This window comes from Dipodomys merriami, unplaced genomic scaffold, assembly GCF_024711535.1.
Source record: "Dipodomys merriami isolate MVZ:Mamm:240054 unplaced genomic scaffold, mDipMer1.0.p SCAF_708, whole genome shotgun sequence".
Lineage (NCBI taxonomy): Eukaryota > Metazoa > Chordata > Mammalia > Rodentia > Heteromyidae > Dipodomys > Dipodomys merriami.
The window spans coordinates 23,110-47,216 of record NW_027206300.1 but is presented as its reverse complement, the minus strand read 5'-3'; the positions used below and the strand labels follow the sequence as shown (position 1 = coordinate 47,216).

The window sequence follows — 24,107 nt, the reverse complement described above, 5'->3', positions numbered from 1 at the left end:
ATCTTTGAATCTCAAAAGAATTAAATAAGAGAATCTGAATTTGGGGGCTATATTTCTACCAGCTATCCTACAAAGGCTTAATGAGGTGATACTAATAAGATCCAAAAATTAAGCACTAAATTAATACAATGAAATGTATATATGAGTAAGTGAAGGGAAAGCCACTGGTCAGAGAAACCTATGCTGTCTCCATCTCTCAGCCGGCGGCACACTGTGGCCATTTTGATGCTGCCTGGGCCATGGAGTTGTCTTCACCAGAGCAGTACCCATGCTGGCATTGGAACTGGGAGTGGTACGGAGGGAAGAGAAGGCCACTGGGGTGGCCACCCTGGGGAAGGGGATGGGGCAGTGGGAAAGGTGGTGAGGCCCTGGCAGAGGCTGGTGAGGGGAGGAAGTAGGCAGCAGGCCAGTGGCACAGGCAGCAGCAGCAAAGCTGCAAGTTCTGGTGGCTAGGCTCTGGGGAACTTCTGTGAGGTGGGAAGGTGGGGATGGATCCCCTAGGGCTTGGCAGCCTCCTAAGGAATGGACAATGAGAAATGAGATAAATAAGCAGGCTAAAGACTTAAAGAGAAACTTCTCTAAAGAGGAAAAAAGGATGGCCAATATACACATGAAGAAATGCTCAACGTCCCTAGCCATAAAAGAAATGCAAATCAAAACAACATTGAGATAGCACCTCACCCCAGTTAGAATGGCTATAATCAAGAACTCTAATATCAACAGATGCTGGTGGGGATGTGGACAGAAGGGAAACCTACTGCATTGTTGGTGGAGTGTAAACTTGTTCAACCACTTTGGAAAGCAGTATGGAGGTTCCTCAAAAGACTCCACATATAGAGCTCCCCTATGACCCAGCAATCCCACTCTTGGGCATTTACCCAAATGCTCACAAACAAGACCACACTAAAGTTACCAGCACAACTATGTTTATTGCAGCATTATTTACCATAGCTAAGATATGGAACCAACCCAGATGCCCCTCAGTAGATGAATGGATCAAGAAAATGTGGTATATACACAAATGGAATTCTATGCCTCCATCAGAAAGAATGTCATTACCCCATTTGTTAGGAAATGGAAAGACTTGGAAACAATTATATGAAGTGAAGTAAGCCAGGCCCAAAGAAACATAGGTCCCATGGTTTCCCTTATTTTCAATATCTAGTATATGTCTGAGTAAAGCAGAAAAGGTCAGATAAGTTGATGTTAGAGAAATAAACCCTAAGATATCAATTCAAATTCTTTCAGGTGATTGTTTCTAACACATTTATAAGATTATTTCTTTGTTGCTTTGTATGTCCCTCCCCCATGGTATATCCCCTGCTTTCACTGTACTTGATGTCGGTATAATTTGTGGAGGGGAAGGGAAAAAACAAATCATTTAAATAGGTATACAAGTGGATCCATTGCAACAATGAGATATACAAGTTGTTATGTCGAAAACGAACTTTACAACTTTGGTGGGGGGGTAGGATTGGGTGAGGGGTGGGAGGAGGTTGGAGGGAAGAATGGGAAGGGATGGGAAGGGGAAACAAAGGAGGAGGCTACAATGCTTAATAAGAAATGTACTCATTATTTTGCCCATGTAATTGTAACCCTTCTGTACAGTATTTTCACAATAAAAAAGGGATTGTTATGAGGAATCTGTGCTAACTAGGATTCAAATGTACTTGTGGACCTGGGATAGTTTATCTTGAAGAATAAAGTTAGATAATAATAAAAATAAAAATATAAATGATAATAATAATAATAATGATAATGATAATAATAAGTTGATATTAAGGTGGAGCCATAGCACAGTGGTAATCCTTGCCTAACACACAAGACTCTGCAGTACCACAGTATATGTGTGTGTCTGTGTGTTTGTGTGTGTGTTTGTGTGTGTGTGTTTGTTTGTGTGTATTTCATAACTTGTTGAAACTTGTTCAAACTAGGTACAAGCTTTAGACCACTTTGGATTACATTTTCATTTCCTTACATTTACATTATTCATAAATGTATAAAGATACTAAAAATAAAACATTTTCAATTATAAAAAGAAAAATAGTAGACAATTTTCCATTGTGCTATATGCTCTAAAAATACAAGATTATTTGAGAAATGTGTAACAGAGATTCCTTCACTTTCAAGGATCCAAAGATTCACAGAAAGAAGTAATATTCAGCAAATGTTAGTCTGTAAACTAGGAATTAAAAAGGAGGTAACTAAATGATGATAGGAAGGAAGATTAAGAGAAGAAACAGGAACTAAGTGATATAGGGTTGATTGTATTGGTTTATAGAAAATGCAAAGCGAGAACTTGACAAGAAGAGAGGAAAGCGTTTCCATCAAGATATATCTTTGTTAGCTGGAGATTTGACAGGTTAGGATAAACTTATTGGATCAGTATCTCTTCATCCTAATTGGCTGAAAAAAATCACAGTAATAAGAAGACCAATTATATATTTACCTATCTAAACCAGGTCAGCACAGAATACACACAGGAACTCAGAGTAGCCTATATCATAAGACAGTGAAAAAGCTATTTACTAGAGTTTGGGGAGGTACCTGTATCTCTTTTATGTTATTCTAGTAATGGCTTAATATTTTAGCTTTGTATAAAAGATTTAAAACTGCTTTTGAATTACCATCTATTTCACAAGGATTCAAGAGTTTAAACCTTTCATCTCTGGCTGCACAGAATAAATCAGTAGTACCTGAAATTTACTAACTACTTAAAAAGTAGGTATGTGGAATAAAAAGATACAAAATATAATGCAACACAGGCAGGTTTTCACAGCTCAGGGTGACATTTAGCCAGTGATGCAAATGAAACAGCTAGGTGACATGGAAAGACCTAAACTAATCTAGCCAGGTGCTTATTCTTAAACAAAAGAGAAGGAAGTTTAACAGGTGAATGAACACAGAAGGACTGTTATTTCAGAGGTCACATGACTTGCTGTCAAAGCACCAGCTTTGACTGTACTTTCTAACATGCTTAATGCATGATACACGCCACTATGTGCATAAGTACACACACATACCCGCACACACATTGAACAACCAGTTGTTTTCATTCTAGTAATTTTTATCTTTAGATGTTCTCTCACACTTATTCAGAGTCTTCTGAAGTGTAAGAGACCTGAAAGCTATTATATTATATAACAGAAGGAAGAAGAAAACTAAATTCCCATATCTTGATTCTTTCACTATATACTCAGAAGGGGATTGCGATATATATATATATATATATATATATATATATATATATATATATAATGTATACACACGCATATATACATATATACATACATGTGTGTAAATACACACATACATGTATACGTGCACATGCATGTGTATGTATATACACGTGTATACATACATACATACATATATACATAAATATATATATACATATATCTATATCCTCTTCTCCTGAATTTTTTATTCAAAACAAAATTTTTAGACTTCAAAGATTGCAGAGGAGCAGCTGGGAGCTAACTGAGATCTCATGAAGAAACCAGTTTTAGTGTTCCAGTGAAAAAATCCAAGGCTGAAGAGTCACCCAAGTGAACCATCATAGTACAGAGAGTTTGGTCAGAGAGGAAAAATTCAGGCAGCCTGTTTCAGGAGACAGATTTGAGCATACACCAGTGACCGAGGTGGCAGTGGCTGTGGCTGCCAACATAGCAGTAGACCAAGCCTGAGAAAAAGGTGCCAGAAACGGAGTGCAAGCATCTTCTACTCACCACCAGTGTGAACTGACAAGGAGCAAAAATCTTCATCCTGCTGACCACAGATGGATGCAGATCACAGATGGCCTGAAAAACCAAGGGAAGGTGTGAGTACCCAAAAGGACATTCCCACTCCTTCTCACAGAACAGCATTTGGAAGGTAGCTCTTCCCCTATCACTCCAGAAGTATGTCATCTTTCATACTGGCAAAGACCGGGCCAGGGCAGCCAGTAGATACCTCAGGCCTTAGAATTCGACACTGCTGAGCCATTCTTCAACAGGCCAAAGCAACCCAACCAGTGGGACTCAGCTCCATCCTGAGGAAAGTTGACCTTTCCAGACGGGGGAAGGATCACCCAAGGCAGGGCAACTTTCTTCACAGAATAAACAGCCAGAAGAGTCCCCACCCCTCTGCAGCATGGCAGCAGCAACTCTCCATGCTGCGGGAGGTTAAAATAAATAAATTCAAAACTGAAGAGTAAGAGAAAATCCCAGGACCAGATGGATTCACAGCTGAATTCTACAAGGCCTTTGAAGCAGATCTCAATTGATACTCCCCCAACTCTTCAATGAAAATGAAAGTTCACTACCAATCTCGTTCTAGGAAGCCTCCAAAACTGTCATCCTCAAAACAGACAGGGAATCATCAAAGAAACAGAACTCTAGACCCATTTCTCAGATGACCATCAGTGCAAAACTACAAAATCCTCGCCAATCAACTTCAACAATTCATCAAAAAAATCAAACACTATGATCAAACAGGATTCATTCCATGGATGCAAAGCTGGTTTAATACATGCAAATCAATAAATGTAATGCATCATATCAACAGGAGCAAGGAAAGGAATCAAATGGTAATCTCAATACATGCAGAAAAAAGATTTGACAAGATCTAACACCACTTTATGATGAAAGCTATGCAGAAACTAGGAATCCATAGAATGAACATTCCTCAATATAAGAAAAGCTGTGTATGACAAACTTACATTACAACTTATATTATAACTAGCATTATACTTAATGGCAAAAAGCTAAAGCCATTTCCTCTAATTTCAGGAACAAGACAGACTGTCCATCTCTCCACTCCTTCTAGTATTAGATTGCCTAGCTACAGCAATAAAACAAGATGCAATCTTTAAGAAGATCCAAATGGGGAAAGATGAAGTAAAACTCTCCCTCTTAGTAAATGACATGATCTTGTATTGAAAGAATCCCCTAGACTCCACCCCCAAGTTATTTGAGCTGATCTGAAACTTTGGCAAAGTAGCAAGGTATATAAAATTAACCCTCAAAAGTCAGTGGCTTTTCTGTATGCCAACAATGAGAGTACCTCTATCTCCTCAAATAGTTATGCTTTCTTTCTGTTAAAGCATTCAAACTCCTCTCATTGCTCTTTTGGAAACATGCATTATATATTTTCGTAGTCACTCTGCCATAAATACAAGTTACTTCTACTGAATTATAACTCTGTACATACTGGCCATCTCTCCATTCCCATTCCTAACATCTATCTCTTATAAAATCACTGTTCTATTTTCAATTTTTGAGAATTTAAGTCCTAGCATGATTGAAATTATGCAGTATTTGCTTTTTTGTGCTTGCCTTACCTCACTTAACATGATCTCCAAAGGCCACAGTAACGTCAGCATCAAAGGCCAACACTGTTCCAACCACAATAGAAACCAGTTCTATTCAAAGTTCTAAGTAGGTGAGTGACTACTGTCCCTCCATAGAAAGCAGTCACAGCTTCCCTCTGTTTCTAAACCCTTTGAAAGACAACTGTACATTAGCCAGAAAATAGGGATGAATTAAGCAGTTAATAAATTTTAAAAACCCAACCTAAATACTAAGTATCATATTAACCTCAGATTCATAATTAGAAAATGCATAGTTTGCAATAAAAGTATTTGCTATTAATGAATGTAAATTAAAGCAACCAGTTTAATAAATGTTGAACTATTGAAACTAATATTGAAGCATTTGTTTGCCCTCTTCACAAGTTAATAAAAAAAAACAAGTAAATTAGAGCACTGTGACATATCTCAATTTAAGAAAGAAAATCCTTCCTTTTAGAATGACTGATTAATGAAACTTGAATTAAAAATCAACCTCAAAGATATTATGAGAGAAGGGGCTGGGAAGATGGCTCCGTGGTAGAGCACTTGCCTTGCATGCATGAGGCCCTGGGTTCAATTCCTCAGCATCACATAAGCAAAAAGAAAAAAAGCCAGAAATGGCGCTGTGGCTCAAGTAGTAGAGTGCTAGCCTTGAGCTGAAGACCTGAGGGACAGCACCCAGGCCCAGAGTTCAGGCCCACATCCAGACCCCCCCCCAAAAAAAAAAAACTTATGAGTGGAAACTATTGTCTACACTACTCTAGAAGACAAAGCCAATTTCAGTGTAGAACTTTTCTGGCATACAACAAATGCTTACAGTCTCATTGAATTATTTCATTACCATAATATCCTAGGTGTTATATATAGAAGGCACATAGGATGCCTACACAAATGAGAGATGGTGTTAACAGTCCTATAGTTAAGACTTTTCTTCATGTATCCCAGTTAAAACACAACTATCCTCAAAACCTTACCCATGGCTGCACACTGGTGGATATCCATAAACTAAGCAAATAGCTCTCAAGAAATTTCCACAGCAAAGTCAAATCATGCTCAAGAAAACTCTTAAAACTCGTCTTAATGCCGGGCGCTGGTGGCTCACGCCTGTAATCCTAGCTACTCAGGAGGCTGAGATCTGAGGATCACGGTTCAAAGCCAGCCCGGGCAGGAGAGACCATGAGACTCCTATCTCCAATAAACCACCAGAAAACCGGAAGTGGCACTGTAGCTCAAGTGGTAGAGCGCTCGCCTTGAGCTGAAGAGCTGAGGGACAGCTCCCAGGCCCAGAGTTCAAGCCCCACGACCGACAAAAAAAAAAAAAAAAGTCGTCTTAATGATATTTTTGTTTCATTTCTCCTCAGTACTATTTCGAAGTTCTTTCCAAAATTTTCCCTTGTCCTTTGATTGTCACGTAATTAACTATTAGTTAATTCACCTAATTCTAGCCTTAAGAGCCTATAATAATAAATTTAGAAGAGATGTTATATATGTTCAATACATTTTCCTAAAATCAAACTAAACACTATGGAAGCAATAATATCAGGGAAGTCTCCAATCTTTTGCCAACCTAATTACTTCCTAAATTTTCTTGTGTCAGACTATTTTGAAAGAACTATATAATCTATTCCCTGAGAGCTTTTACCTACCGATTGAACCTTACCATTTGAAGCTATATACCTAAAAGCAGATATAGTGTTCCATAACTTTGTTTTCCTAAAGTTTCAGAAAACATAAAATTTTAGCTTCTTTTCCTATAGCACAATTGGAAATTCCTTCCTATCTTGGTTTCATTCTTCTGAACATTCTGAGACAGCCTTATACTTCTTCATTAAAAGCTATTGTTGGGTTGAACCTGATGCCATCCCTTTCACCTATTAGATTCATTTTTGTAAATTGAGTGCACATTTACTCAATGGATAAGCAAAGGATATTTTTGATACTCGGTGCTAAGTAAAATTATTCTGCTCCAGAGTGAGTGAGATAGTTAACAGTTCTAAGTGGAGAATATAACATTTACCTCTACAAAATTTAGTCATTTCAGCCTGTTCAAATTTCGCTAAATTCAAGTTCCGTAATCCAGCATTAAAAATAAAAGTAAGTCACTGTTGAAACTTACTGAGTTGGATTTGCATAAATAGGTAAAGCGTCCGTCTGTGTGTGTGTGTGTGTGTGTGTGTGTGTGTGTGTGTGTTAGAAAACCTGTTTTCTGTGTTTTTTGCCTTTTCTAAAAGTCCATTATATATGTCAAAAATATTATTTTGTAAAATACAATAATAAGTAGCTTTTAACTGCTATGGATCTTAATAATAAGACTCTATTAGCCTTTGAAATTCTAAATTAAAATTTGTCACATTTTGTTAATCTAACAAAAATGTACACTTTCTTTTGAATTAAACTATGAATTAGCAGAGTAAGTCAGAGTAACTCATATATAGCAATAAAATTAGTTCTATGATTAACTTCATCATGTAAATAATATTAGTGATTACAATGTCATGTGCAACTTCAGAAGACACATATAATCTTTGCTAAGGTTCTAGAAGTCGTTGATAAATACTCAACAACCAGCTTGAAGTCTTCATGCTCTGTGCCAAGCAAGTACAGTCTAGTTTAAGTGAGATGGGAAGAGTCAGAATACAATATATCCTGAAGCCACCAGCAGAAATTCAGAGCCAGTAAGTCCCTCAAGAATACTCATTTGGGGGGGGGATCCAGTCGGGGGGCCTGAACTAAGGGCCTGGGCACCGTCCCTCAGCTCTAAAGCTCAAGGCTAGTACTCTACCACTTAAGCCACAGTGCTACTTCCAGCTTTTTTCTTTTTGCTTATGTGGTGATGAGGAAATGAACCCAGGGCCTCAGGCATGCAAGGCAAACCCGCTACCACTAAGCCACTTTCTCAGCCCAAGAATATTCATTTTTTATGTCTCAAAAATAACCTGAATTTCAATGGCTTTGCAGTATCGAACTGTATTTGGTTTCAACTAGAATTTATGCCTGAAAACTCTTAATTTCTAATTTTAAAACATTTTAGTTTTAGGAGTTCCGGGAAGATGGCGGAGGAGAAGCTGGAATCTGAACAAGCTCTCGCATAGAAAGCAGTTTTAGAGTTCTAGTGAACAGTCCTAAGCCAGAGAATCACACCAAGTGTGCCATCACAGGACAGAGAGTTAGACAAGAGAGGGGAAGCCAATGAAACACATCAGCTGCCGCTGCAGCGGCAGGGTCGTGGCGGCGACCATCGCCGCTGGGTCATACCTGAGACACAGAGAGTCCTGGACGAAGGACCCAGACGCAGCGATTGAGCGGATTCTACTCAACACAAACAAGAACCGACAAGGAGCGGACATCTTCATCCGGCTGTTTGCAGACCAGGGACGTCCCAGGATCCAAGACTTGGCGTGAGTACAAGCCCGACGTCCTCACTCCTTCTCAGGGAGCAGAGGAGGGAAGGCCACCCCTCTCTCCCCAGCACCGGTGATCTCCATCTTGGATACCGACAAAGCTCGGAGGAGCTGCTAGCTCTAGCTCAGGCCTTGGAATAAAACAAGTCATTTAGCAGGTCACAAGAACTTAACGGCAAAGTGACCTGCCAGACTCAGCTCCATCCAGGGAAAAGTCACCTAGCCCAGGCGCCAGCCATTGGAGTGGCTTGCCTCACTGGGTAACCAGAGCCAGAGGCTGCCCCTCCCTCTAGCAGCCACCACAATCAATTGAAAAACAGAAACCCTGAGAATGGCTCCAGGCTGGGCGCTGTGAGCTTTATCACAAAATAGCCCCCGGGAAAAGCTACTGTCTGTTGAATGGCCTCAACTCTACCCAGAACCTAGCCTCATCACCACATCCCCCTCTTTTGTGATTCTCAAAGCAGATCAACCTCCCAGAAAACTAACCTGGGAGGGGGATCTCAAAATCTTGGGTAAAGCAGAGCATTTTTCTGCCTCTTCCAACAAACCGACTTAAGAAACCATACAAGCCACAGGACCTCAAGCTGACCAGAGACTCCAACAAGAGACTGGTTACAGACAAAAGGGAGATACAGGATTCTTCCCAGCCCTCCCCCCACCCAAAAAAAATCAAAAGACTTCTTTTTTTTCTTTTTTATTTTTCTTCTTCTTCTTTTCTTTTTTTTGTTTGTTTTTTGTTTATTGTTACCATATATATATATATATATATATATATATATATATATATAAATTTTTCCCTCTAAAACTTTTATTAATCTTTAATTTTTGCCTCTTCTGAAAAAATAATAGTTTTCCAGTAACTTGTTTTTTTCTCCTCTTATAATTTTTATTTTAGGAATATGTGAATGAGCATTTTCCTTTCTTTTCTTGCCTTCTTTCTCTTTTTCTTTCTTTCTTAATTATCTTTTTGTTTTTTGTCTAGCTCTACTGAACTTCTGATCTGTTCTTCTCCCTTTACCATCCTTAAAGTTTTTCACATCTCCTCTATGTCCCTCCCCTATTCTCAACATATTCACATTCCTCTCTAAATAGACGGTCTTTTAACTTCTATAATAACATTATTTTTTATGTTTCTATTTTTTCTGGTTTGTTTCCATTCCCCTTTCCATCTCTTCTTTTTCTCTCTCTCTACTTGCATCCTACCCAACCCATTTCCTGTATTGTGATTAGGACATAGTTAACTCTCCCTGTGCCTCCCCACACCAATCTATTCCTATTTTTTACCCACATCTCTCCCTAATCCTAATAATTTCTGGTTTTCCAAATTCTTTTCTGCGGTTTGAAGTCCTTTAACATATAGTTGTTTGATGTTGAATAGATGTATCTGTTGCACTAGATTGTATCTGTAGACTATTGACTGTACAAACGCAAACATTGGTTGATGGTTGCCTTAAGATAGTGTTCTACCACAAAACTGGTGCAATCTTCATCTCAAATGGGCAGAGTAAGCCGGAAAAACACAAGAAAAATGGCAAATTCCAGTATCTCAATTTCCAATCTTGATAATCAGGGATTAGAACAGATAAAGAATAATCCAGAGGAGAGTTCCTAAAAAGCTCTACAAACACTACTAGCAAACATGATAAATGAGAAGTTTGACAATGTACAAAGTACTCTGTATGAGCGTGATAGGGAGAGAGAGGAGGCATCCCAGAAGTTTATACAGGAATAACATAAGCGTGAGGAAGCTACTCAAAAACTGATACAGCATTTGCGTGAACAACTTGAGAATACTCAAAGAAAAAGGGAGGAATGGCGTGAGCAGGCAGAGAACACTCATAGAGAACTGCAGGAATCCCACGAAACAGAAGAAAGACAACTACAGGAATCCCACAAGTGGGGGGAAGCTAATCAAAGAGTAATTCAGGAATTGAGAGACCAGGTAGAGAATACACAAAGATCACTAAAGGCATTCATGGAATTCATTAACAAAGAGCTGAAGGAAGTCAGGGAGACCACAAAGGGAATGCTGAATGGAACCCAACAGAAGGAATGGGAGTCCAAAGAAACCATAACCAATCAACTAAGTGATCTGAGAACAAACACAGAACACCAAATTAAGGAAGTAAAGAAATTCATACAAGACCTAAAACAGAGCTTCAACAAAGAACTTGAAGCCATCAAAGCTGACCAATTAGAAGGAAAAGAGATAAAAAAGAAAGTAGAGAGTCTTGACAGCAGGTTAGACCATGCAGAAGATCGAATCTCAGGGATTGAAGACAGCCTAGATATTATAGAGAAAGTACATGCAACCATCCAAGACAAGTCCAAGAAATATGATAGGTCTATCCAACACCTGGAAGACACCATCAGAAGGCCCAATCTAAGGATAATGGGTGTAGAGGAGCACCTAGAAACAGAAGTTAATGGTGTAGGAAATTTGTTTAACAGGATCCTAGCAGAGAACTTCCCAAACATACAAAAAGATAGGCCTATTCAGATAAAAGAAGCTTTTAGAACCCCAAATATACCAGACCAGAATAGGACAACCCACCATCATATTATAATCCACACAGGATCAACTCAGACCAAGGAAAAGATCCTTAAAGCTGTCAAGGAGAAAAGGTTAATCACCTATAAAGGGAAACCAATTAGAATCACCTCAGATTTCTCAGCAGAGACAATCAAAGCAAGAAGAGCCTGGAATGACGTATGCCATGCCCTAAAAACAAACAAATATCAACCAAGAATACTGTACCCAGCTAAACTCTCCTTCATAACTGAAGGCCAAATAAAAACCTTCCATAGCAAAGAAAAATTGAAACAATACATCTCCACCAAACAAGGCCTACAAAAGATTCTTAAAGATGTCCTACACATAGAAAACCAACAAGACCGCAACAAAGGCCAAGAAACTGCACCCAAACTGAGAATCCAAGAACCTTAGGAAGAACCCAGATTTCGCAGCCCCCAAGAAGGTGGATAACATGGCAGGAACTCCCAAATACCTCTCAGTCCTATCTCTCAATGTTAACGGACTGAACTTTCCAATTAAGCGACACAGACTGTCTGGTTGGATTAAAAAACAAGACCCTTCTATCTGCTGCCTGCAGGAATCACATCTTGCCCATAAAAACAAACACATTTTCAATGTTAAAGGCTGAACAAAATCTACCAAGCAAACGGCCCTCATAACCAGGCGGGAGTTGCAATCCTAATATCAGATAAAATAGACTTCCAATTAAAATTCGTGAGAAGAGATAAAAAAGGTCGCTACATACTAATTAAAGGATCTCTCCTTCAGGAGGATATTACAATTCTAAATATCTATTCGCCAAACAATGGAGCACCCAAATTTATCAAAGAAACACTACTTTCCCTCAAATCCCATATAGATCCAAAGACATTAATTGTTGGGGATTTTAACACACCACTCTCCACACTAGATAGATCAACTCGGCAAGAACTCAACAGAGAAACCGCAGATCTAAACAGCTGCATAGATCAACTAGACTGAACAGACATTTACCGAACATTTCACCCAGCAGCATCAGAATACACGTTCTTCTAAGCAGCACATGGAATATTTTTTAAAATAGACCACATTTTAGGCCACAAAGCAAACTTGTCTAAATTCAGAAACATTGATGTTATACCTTGCAATCTCTATGAACACAAGGGAATAAAATTAGAACTCAACACCAAAAGCCACCACGAATGTCCGGTATCACATGGAGGCTGAACAACACACTGCTGAATCATCAGTGGGTCATGGAAGAGATTAGACAGGAAATTCAAATGTTCATGATATTCAACAAAAATGAACACACAAATTACCAGCTCCTCTGGGACACAGCAAAGGCAGTACTCAGAGGCAAGTTTATAGCTCTGAGCTCCTACATCAACAAATTGGAGAGATCTGAAACTAACAATTTAATGACACATCTAAACCTCCTTGAAAAAGAGCAGCAAGATAAACCCCAATCCAGTAGATGGAAAGAAATAATCAAAATTAAATCAGAATTAAATGAATTAAAATCCAAAAAAACTATAGAAAGAATCAACAAAACAAAGAGTTGGTTCTTCGAAAAACTTAACAAAATTGACAGACCCTTAGCAAACCTTATCAGAAAAAGGAGAGAACACACCCAAATTAATAATCTCAGAGATGAGAATGGAAATATCACCACAGAAACAACCAAGATTCAGAACATTATAAGGGAATACTTCTCAAAACTTTATGCTAATAAGCTTGAGAAATTGAAAGAAATGGACCTTTTCCTAGCAAATATTGACATGCCAAAACTAAACCAAGATGAGTTAAACCAGCTTAACAGGCCCATATCAAGCATTGGAATAGAAACAGCAATAACAGACCTCCCAGTTAAGAAAAGTCCAGGACCAGATGGTTTTACAGTGGAATTTTACAAGGCCTTCAAAGCAGAGCTCACACCAATACTCCCCCAACTCTTCAATGAAATTGAAAGAGAAAGCTCACTACCGAACACATTCTATGTAGCCATCATAACCCTCATCCCAAAACCAGGCAGGGACTCATCAAAGAAAGAGAACTATAGACCCATTTCTTTGATGAACATTGATGCAAAACTTCTCAACAAAATTTTGGCCAATTGACTTCAATAATTCATCCAAAAAATCATACACCATGATCAAACAGGATTCATTTCAGGGATGCAAAGCTGGTTCAACATACGCAAATCAATTAATATTATTCATCACATCAACAGGAGCAAGAATAAGAACCACATGGTTATCTCAATAGATGCAGAAAAAGCATTTGACAAGATCCAACACCCCTTTATGATGAAGGTTTTGGAAAAATTAGGAATCCATGGAACATTCCTCAATACAATAAAGGCTGTATATGACTAACCTACAGCCAGCATTATACTCAATGTTGAAAAACTAAAGCTATTTCCTCTTAACTCAGGAACAAGACAAGGATGCCCACTCTCTCCACTTCTCTTCAATCTAGTATTAGAATGCCTAGCTACAGCAATAAGACAAGATGCAGACATAAAGGGGATCCAAATAGGGAAAGAAGAAATAAAACTCTCCCTCTTTGCAGATAACATGATCTTGCATTTAAAGAATCCCATAGACTCCACTCCCAAATTACTCAAGCTGATTCAAAACTTTGGCAAAGTAGCAGGTTATAAAATTAACCCCCCAAAATCAATGGCTTTTCTATATGCCAACAATGAGAAAAGTGTGGCTGAAATTAGGAAAGAAACTCCATTTGTAATAGCCCCACAAAAAATAAAATACCTAGGAATTAACTTAACCAAAGAAGTGAAGGACCTCTATGATGAAAATTTTAAAATCTTGAAAAAGGAAATCAACACAGAACTTTAAAAATGGCAAAACCTCCCATGCTCCTGGATTGGCAAGATTAACATGGTGAAAATGGCAATCCTTCCCAAGGCTATCTACAAATTCAACGCGATACCTATCAAAATTCCACCCTCATTCTTCAAGGAAATAGAAGAGGCAATCCAAAAATGCATATGGAACAATAAAAGACCCCGAATAGCAAAAACGCTCCTCAACGGAAAGAACAGTGCTGGAGGAATATCAATACCAAATTTCAAACTCTACTATAAAGCCATAGTAATCAAAACAGCTTGGTATTGGCATAAGAACAGACCTCAGGACCAATGGAATAGAATTGAAAACCCATAAATGAACCTACACACCTATAGCCATCTAATCTTTGATAAGGCAGCTAAAACAATAGAATGGAAGAAAGACAGCCTCTTCAGTAAATGGTGCTGGCAAAATTGTTTAACTACATGTAGAAAACTAAAGCTAGATCCTTATATATCACCCTGTACCAGAATCAACTCCAAATGGATCAAAGACCTTGAACTCAAAGCAGACACTCTGAAAACATTACAGGATGGAATAGGAGAAACATTAGGTCTCCTTGGCTCAGGCCGAAATTTTCTGAATAGAGACCCAGAAGCACAACAAATCAAAGAAAGGTTGGACAAATGGGATTGCATAAGATTGCAGAGCTTCTGCAGGGCAAATGACATAGCTAGCAAGATCAATAGAAAGCCCACCGATTGGGAGAAGATCTTTACTAGCCATACAACGGACAAGGGTCTCATATCTAAAATATACTTGGAACTCAAAAAATTAAACCACCCAACAACAAATCCTCAAAGAAACAACTGCCCAATAAATAAGTGGCTGAACGACTTAAAGAGAAGCTTCTATGAAGAAGAAAGAAGTATGGCCAATAGACACAAGAAGAAATGTTCAACATCCCTAGCCATAAAAGAAATGCAAATCAAAACAACATTGAGATATCACCTCACACCAGTTAGAACAGCAAAAATCAAGAACTCTAACAACAACAGATGCTGGAGGGGATGTGGACAGAAAGGAACCTTACTTCATTGTTGGTGGGAATGTAAACTTGTTCAACCACTTTGGAAAACAGTATGGAGGTTCCTCAAAAAGACTTCACATAGATCTCCCCTATGATCCAGCAATCCCACTTTTGGGCATTTACCCAAATGTTTACAAACAAGACCACACTAAAGCTACCTGCACAACTATGTTTATTGCAGCATTATTTACCATAGCTAAGATATGGAACCAACCCAGATGCCCCTCAGTAGATGAATGGATCAAGAAAATGTGGTATATATACACAATGGAATTCTATGCCTCCATCAGAAAGAATGACATTTCCCCATTTGTTAGGAAATGGAAAGGTTTGGAAAAAATTATATTAAGTGAAGTAAGCCAGGCCCAAAGAAACATAGGTCCCATGGTTTCCCTTATTTGCAATATCTAGTATAGGTATGAGTCAAGCGAAAAAGGTCAGATAATGTGATGTTAGGAAAATGAACCCTTAAATATGTATTTTAATGATTTCGTTTCTTTCATGCATGTGTTTCTAACGCATTTATAAGATTATTTCTTTGTTGCTTTGTATGTCCCTCCCCCACAGTGTAACCCCCGCTTTCACTATATTTGATGTCAGTATAACATGTGGAGGAGATGGGGACAAACAAGTGGTTTAAGGATTCAGGTGGACCTGTTGCAACAATGAGAAGTACAAAATGTCATATCAAAACCAGCTTTACAAAGTCGGTGTGGGAGGGAAGTGGGGTATAGTTAGGTGGGGGGAGGAGGGAGGCTGGGAAGGGAGGTGAAGGGTAAACAAAGGAGGAGGCTGCAATGCTTGGTAAGAAATGTATGCATTATACTGCCCATGTAATTGTAGCCCCTCTGTACAGTATGTTCTCAAATAAAATAAAATAAAATTACAAAAAAAAAACAAAAAACAAAAAAACATTTTAGTTTTATGTACTCAAACATTTTCTTAGTGCTCTAAATGAGGAGCATCTCGTCCTCTGACCTACCCCATGAATAACATTGTGTGATCAAATAAGCAGAAAATCTATTCCGTTTGGGTATCTATAATCCTCTTTATGTATAATCCTCATTAACTTTCTGTTTCAGTTGGGTACAGCATTCCCTAACTCACCTAACCATATAATCTTTCCACATACTAGCCTGAACATTCATTAACATTTCACTGACCTACAGAACACGTGGGGAAATTTTTCTTCTTTACTTTAGTTATACATTTATCCCAGTACTATTACATAGAGCTTTGTATTCATATGTTAAATTTGTCCAGATTTGTGAAGAAATCTCTCCAACTCCTTTAAGATCCTCTAAACGCTAGATGCACATACTTTTTCTAAAAGAAGCTGGCAATATAGGTGGGAAAAAGAAAGTTTAGTGATAATCCTTATCATCTGAGACACTGAAGATCATTAATTACTTGGATCTTTCTAACATATTCGGAGAGTCTCAGAAAAGACAACACAACAAAGAGGAGTCACCAGTACTTTCTGGAGGTCCCTTAAAAACACTAAAACCCTCATTTCTGTTTGGCTAAGAAAAATTCCCTTTCTCATTACCTAAAATACTTGACCAATCTTACCTCTCTGAAATGAGGGCTTTTCCTTTTTATTAAAAAAAGAGTCTCTGTTACAGATTATTTTGTTTTATTATTTGTAGTTTTTTTCTAGCTGTTCTGAAAAATAAAAGGAATTTCTAAAACCATAGATAGCTAATGCTACTTTTTCAGAAGTACACAGCCAGGAAGAATGAGTTTATATATAAAGAAAATATTTATACAGGAAATGTGACTTCAAATTCCAGACTTGTTTAGAGCTTGTACAAAGTTTTTGATAGACTGATAGACTCAAACACTGAGTTAGACCAAAAGATGGTAAAATTCTTTCTTTAATTTTTTTGAGGGACAGCTGTGCTCTTCAGCTCAAGACTAGCACTCTAGCACTTGAGCCATAGTGCCACTGGCTTATTTCTTTTTGCTTATGTAGTACTGAGGACTCGAACCCAGGGCCTCAGGCATGCAAGGCAAGCACTCTACCACTGAGCCAGCTTCCCAGCCCCAAGATGGTGAAATTCTTTAAATGTCTCTATGTGTGAAAGAAGGATCCACTTGAGAACAATAATCATAGTTTAGCTGAAGAGGGAGGGAAGGAGCAAACTTCCAGAGTTCTTTTGGACTTTACCCTGAAGCAAACCAAATAAAACTAAATGTTTAATGAAATCTGTCTAAATCCAACCAACACATGCAGAAAAATGCCAAGAGGTCACTCACCCAGGGATACTAATGGTGGGACAAGTAAAGCAAAGGATGGAACTAATTCTGGGGTGATTTGAATCATAGCCATAATTAAAGCTTCAGTACCATGTCAAATACATTTCAACTTTAAAATCCTTTGCTTGCATAAAGGTTTTCAAGTCGACTAATGACTAATGACTACGTGAAACAAAAGCAATGTATGAGAATTGCAATTATCACCACAACAAAGGAAAGGAAGCATTGTTGATATTAATGGCCCACTGTATAAAACTCACATTAATTTCTCTCCATGAGTAAATGAAATAACTTCTTAAATGTGACTCCTGCTCAACATTCAAACTCAATGCAATCGATCATTCACACTATAACCAGAGGAACCTTACAAACCTGATCATAGTCATTTCACTAAATAATGTCACTAGCATCCTGCTTCCCCAGAACTAAACTACAAATCACTGGTTTAACCTGAAAGTCCTTCCCAGTTTCCCTTTGTCCCACCCCTCTTCAGCTACATCATTTGCCCTAACTTCTCCATCCTCACCGCATTTCCACAATTCATCCAGAGCACCACACATAATACACTTCTTAATTTTTTCATACCTGAACCATTTCATCAGCTTTCTCTCTTTTTGGATTGCCTTCCCTTCAATGCATCCCTTAGGAAATGATCTGTTGATCAAAATTATGTTCAAAGATCATTATCTCTTTGAAGATCTTCTTTGCTCCCCTAGGTCAAATTAATGTTGCTCTTCCTGTGCCCACAGGAACCTTCATACAGTAGATAATAAATTGTAACACATTAACATTATTAAGAAGTGATTTTCTAGACATAGTTTTACTCAATTTAACCCTAACAATAACCTCATGAGGCTGGTACTATGATTATTATCACCAATTTTCAAGTAAGACAGTCTGAGACATACATACACTGAGTGTCCTATATGAGGTCATTCAAGTATTCACTGACAAACACAAATTTGGAATACAGTTGGTCTGTCCCCATATTAACTCTTAAAGATTATCCCAAAGTTCCATTGCTTGAGGGTCCCCTGGGATCAAGCTAAAAAGAGAATCCAGGGCTTTGTTTGGCTAGAGGTTCCATGAGGCAGGAGTCAACTTCCATAGGAAGCCTTGAAATCAGGGGAAAAAAAAGCAGATCCATGATCTAAAATGGGCGATTAAGTCAAGCAAACCAAAGAGGTAAGATTTCACAAGCCCTCAAATAAAAAGCAAATACAAATGTCAGAAACTGGGCTATGAAATAAATAAAAAGTGAGAATAAGTCTGGTTCCATAAGCAGGATAATTTCTAACTCCTTATGTCCTGAAAAATGAGCTAAGAGAAGTTCTCCCTTAGAGGAAGTAGAAATAAATTTATCCATGTACTTACAAGTGTCAGAAAAGTATAAACTCCCCCTTCAAAGCTTCTTCACTTCCCTGTTCAGGATAGGGGAGTTCAAATTTTGAACAGCTCCTCACTGGCCTGGGCAAGATTCTCTCCCATGTGAACAGCACATTCCCCATATTGCAAAACAAGGACCACAGTCATTTATTTATAAATCATACACTGCTCAATTGTAATTTTTGTGTGAGTGATGCTGGGATTAACCTCTTGTAATTGTTAAACAAGCACTCAATACTTAGCCAGTCCCTGCCTAGCCCTCATTTGTAATTTTTATCAGCTTGCTATTTGTCTTAATTGGCACTGCATTTCAGGTCAAAATTCACCAAATTTCTTTAGCAATAGCCTTGTTCCCTCTGGTACCCTGTTCTGCAAATTACATTTTTCTTCACAGATTTAGTGAGAAAGGAGCACATTTTTAGGACCCTACTCAAATGCATTTTTCTTCATGAAGTGTTACATTTTCAACTTTATTGAAATAAACTGATTCTCTCAAATTCCTATACACATTCTTTGTACCAATTAAAGTTATTCTCTGTATTTTTATGTCAATAGGCTGGACTGATGATTCTATTCCCAGTGCAACTACCACTAATACTAGTAGCTATCTCTTTTTTTTTTTCCTGTGCTAGAACTGAGCTTCAACTCATGGCTTGGAATTCTGAAGGTCTCAGTTGACCATACCTTCACTTCCAACATTTTTCTGATTAGTTGAAGGTAAGAATCTCACTGTTTTTTCTATTCCAAACCCCGCAATTCTTAGACTGAACCACTTGAGTAGCTAAGCTTATACATGTGAGCCACTAGCACCTGGGTTCACTTCTTAACAATATGCTATGGGGGCTGGGATGGTGGCTCAATGGTATAGCGCTCGCCTTGCATGAGGCCCTGGGTTCGATTCCTCAGCACCACATAAGCAAAAAGAAAAAAAGCCAGAAGAGGTGCTTTGGCACAAGTGGTAGAGTGCTAGCCTTGAGCTGAAGAACTGAGGGATAGCACCCAGGCGCAGAGGTCAGGCCTCATGATCAGATCCCCTGTCCCCCCCCCAAAAAAAGAATATACTATGCGCCTTTACATATAGTCAATTATTCAACAACCTGAAATGCAGCTGTTTTAGGTCAGGAAATAAGAATCACTTTTTAAAACTATGAAATAATCTTTTGTAAAAAGACATATTCTTATCTTTATTTTATAAACATGAAAGCTAAGGTACTAAATCATTGACAATCTTGTCAAGTTCACACACCAGTTAGCCATAGAGACGTGAAAGGACTCCAGGCCTTATTTCTACATACAGTTGTACTTACTATCTTTGTGCTGACTCAGTTTTTCTGTTTCCATGTAATAAGGCTGATATCATGTGAACATGGACTGAATGCAGAACAAATTATAAGCAATAGAAAATGTGTCTATCTTCTGAGCTGAGGCATTTTAGAATACAACCATGGAAGCCACAAAAGAGAGAGCCTGGATCTAAAAATCACATTACCCAATGCAGAGGTGTTACGCATCAAACCTTCAGAAAGCAAAAGACAAACCAGTGATGATCCCTTAGTTCTCTAATTTGTTTTTCTTGTTACCAATGCTGCTATAATAAAGACTCTCCAACCTAGTTTCTCAACATTAACTCTCCTCCAAATTCTGAGTCAACATTTCAGAGTATTTTTCAGCTAACACAGGCAGAAGAAAGAAGAGAAGGAAATGAAAAAGTAAAGGCTACTAGCTTCTTCACATGGAAATAAAACAACAATGAGTCAATCAGATACAATATGTGAGGAACTCACGGAGAACCTCACAAATCCTAATAGTACCTCAGGTGTAATCTCAGATTCCACAAGATCATCTCAGAATAAGAGAAGAGGACTGAATGTAAACAAGTTATGCAGTTATCCTACTCCAACAAAAATTTTTCTTGTCTTTCTATCTACACTACATTTACATATTAGTTTCATTTCCTGTGTATAAGGAAATCTTGTCTGACATTAGATTTCAGTAGTCATAATAGCTTTTAGAAACAGCACAAATTCAATCACTTATTTCAGGTAATTTTCACTTATCATGAAAGAGGATCATGAACTTCTTCATTTCAGTTTCTATAATGGTAGGCACTATCCTCTCTACTGCCTTTCCTATTCATTGACCATAATAGGTACACTCTTTCAAATACTATTAAATTTAGAAATATTAAATGTGTTTGCCTCCCTCCAAGCAAATTCACCATAGTAATTTACACTACTCACAAAAACTCAAACATATACAAATTAGTTAATGGCAGTATTTCTCACAATGGTGAAAACTAGAAACCTCAGTGTTCCACACTAGTTATATTATAGTATTTTCTATAAAAGATTATTTCATAGAGATTTTAAAGTGATTCTCATTTACTTACATGAGACAATCACATTTCAGGCTTGTGAGTAAAATTGTAAATTACAAAAATCTGTATTTTGATTCCATTTATATGTGTGTTTGTATCTATGTCTGAGGACTATTTTGTGTATGGAAATAAAGAAGGCATAAAAATCTGCTTCAGAATTTTAACAATTCTTTCTTGGTAGGTTTTGAGATGCACTTCACTTTTATACTCTTCTGTGTTGCTTCTGTTTTAAATGTTCATATATCTATATATCTATATATAAATAAAGGATTAGAGATATAGCTTAATGTCAATGCTTATCTAGCATGCTTAAGATACCAGTTTCAATATCCACTAGCACAAAAATCACAAATGTAATACAGATTCATATTGGAAAAATGTTTAAGCTGTATCTTAGCTGCCACTTTCCAGCACACCAAAATTTCATTCAATGGAAACACAAAGTGACATAAACTAAGGTTAGCAATCTAGTTTATAGACATAACTTCTACCTAGTTTCTATAATCAGAATGTTGCCTGTTATTACTCAATCTACAATGAAAATAATGAGGTTTCAAAAGTCCATTCATAGTTAATTCTTTCACTTCAGATTTCAACATTAAACCATAAAGACAGATTCTACATATAGACCATAATTGCAATGAAACCTTGGGTGAAAGTCTTGTTGCAGAATGAGTTCCTAAGTCATAATGTTTTTCTCTTTCTTAGCACATTTCCAATTTATGAAGTCATAGATGTAACAGTACCAGAAAATTTACTGGCTGTCAAATAAAGAAAAAATAAGAGAGGCTCTAAACTGTATTTGTTAACACACTCAGTAGTATATCAGACAAGATATTGTGAAATAAGTTCTATACTTCAAGCCTCTTTTACCTGTTAAAGGATTTTTTCAAATAAGAAAGTAATAGACAAAATACACCATGAAGTTTTCTAGTTTAAAATCTAACCACCAGAATTTACCAACTAAGATGGCAAAATAAGAGAGTAAACAGGAAAATATTCTAAAATTCTATTGGAACAATAACCCGTGATATCACGGGTTATTCCAAGCAGAGTGTAAATGAAGTTTGATTTTAGGGCTAGCCCATCCATTAAACAGATGCTACATTAAACATAAAATTGCTTAATACAAAGTATTTGTGTCACTGGCTATTCTGGTTAAACACACACTATATTCATCATGGTTAAAATAATAAAGATTAATTTGTACTTTAAGTCATAGTTCAGTTGGTTACATAGCTATTCAGGAAAGCTCTCATTCATCTAAATGTTGACTTACAGAGACAAGATTCTTCCATATTGCAGTTTAACATTTGGAATATGTAGTTTCCAACTTTGCCACAGAACAGATGCTGGGGAATAAAAGAAGAGGATTTTATGGATTGAGCTGGAAATAGCATATACCATTTACACCTATGTGCCTTTGTCTAGAAATTAACCATATTATTTTACCTTGCTCCAAGAAAGGACTGAAAATATAGTTCGGTACCTAGGAAGACAAAATGGATTTGTGAACATGATGAATGCTGCTGTAGTTTGATGTTAACTGTTATTTTTATCTTTGTAGAACATATTTGATACTATGGTAATTTCTTTCCTTTTCTGTATGCCTGAAACTCATGTGGCAAAGGAAGACTCACTGCTCTAAAGTATAGACCTAAAAGTTATTTCCAGCTTCTCCTTTTCCTCAGTGCTCCCACAGTCATCAATATTCCTGTGGCTCATTTTTTTCAGCCTATGCCTTTATCACCCCCACCATCAGCCAGGTGTTCAACTGCCGTCTCCTGGAAAGAAATCGCTGCCTCCACTCTGACCTCAAACCCAATTTTCCCATCCCATCCATTGTCACCTCCACCAATACAGAAACAATAACAAATCTTTATTATCCTAAGACATAGTATCACTTCTCCTTACCTTTACACCTCAGTAGGTTTACTTCAGGCTCTGTTAAATATCACAATATCTCCTTCAACTACAAAACTGCTCTGCATACTAAATGAGTTCCTTACATATGGACTAAGGAGACAAACAATAATCTCTTAGGAGATATTAAAGTATATATAGGCATTTCTTTATATTCTAAGTGGTCCCAGACTTCTAGAAATTGAGAGTTTGGCTCTACATATTTGATTATTCCTTTTCTTGCCATATAGCCATACATTTGGAATATTTTAAAATATGTAATGCTTCAGCAATTTGTTTGTCATCCTTATACAGGAGACATGCTAATCTCTGCATCATTTCAATCTTAGTATACAGTATATGTTGCTGTAGCAAGTACTTGATATTGCTTTCTATTGCCTTCAGCATGTTGATGCTCTAGCCAGCCCTTCTTTACTGTTTCTACAATATGCAGCAATGGATTCTACAACAAATATAATCAAATAAATATAATCTCTTATAAATGTAATTATTCTATATTATATATTACATTGTTATATATTAATGTAATTACTAATATGTATTTGATTATAGTTTACAAGAGAATAAGTAACAGCAAAACTGTTAAGGCTGTGGCCCATGGGAGCACTTGTTCACTTTGCAGACGCCCATCCCTAAAATAATATAAACTAGTCTTCTTTCCTCTCTTCCCAGCATTACTATGTGTTCACTGATGATTATTTAATAAATGAAGTGACCTAAGAATTCTAACCAAATCTACAATTTTATCAGCAATTCACCTTTATATTATCCCAATAAACCAAGACAGGAAGAGATGAAGAAGAAATTAGAGAGCTAAAAAGGTCTTAAAAGTGTGGTGGATATTAAAGCAGATAGTTGAGACAGAGCTGGTGATATTGTGACACAATCCTCTGGTGATATTGTGACACATTCCTGCCAAAGTAGGACAGGCAGGGAGGGAGAGGAGGAGGAGGAAGAGCATCATAATGATCCTTCTCAACACTTCTCTGGAACAAACGAATTGGTTTCTTC

The 24,107-nt window shown here is 37.5% G+C and overlaps 1 long non-coding RNA gene and 1 pseudogene across 2 annotated transcripts in view; both read right to left on the bottom strand.

The window, feature by feature from the left end:
- LOC138817928 (uncharacterized) overlaps positions 1-24,107 on the bottom strand; it is a 139,604-nt gene that overhangs the window by 92,670 nt on the left and 22,827 nt on the right. For both annotated transcript variants that reach the window (XR_011368938.1, XR_011368937.1), the window contains exons 4-6: positions 22,626-22,662; positions 22,453-22,525; positions 3,729-3,800 (exon numbers count right to left, since the gene is read on the bottom strand). This is a non-coding gene — a long non-coding RNA (uncharacterized lncRNA). The remainder of the gene's footprint in view (positions 1-3,728; positions 3,801-22,452; positions 22,526-22,625; positions 22,663-24,107) is intronic.
- On the bottom strand, positions 23,346-23,443 carry LOC138817934 (U6 spliceosomal RNA; annotated as a pseudogene).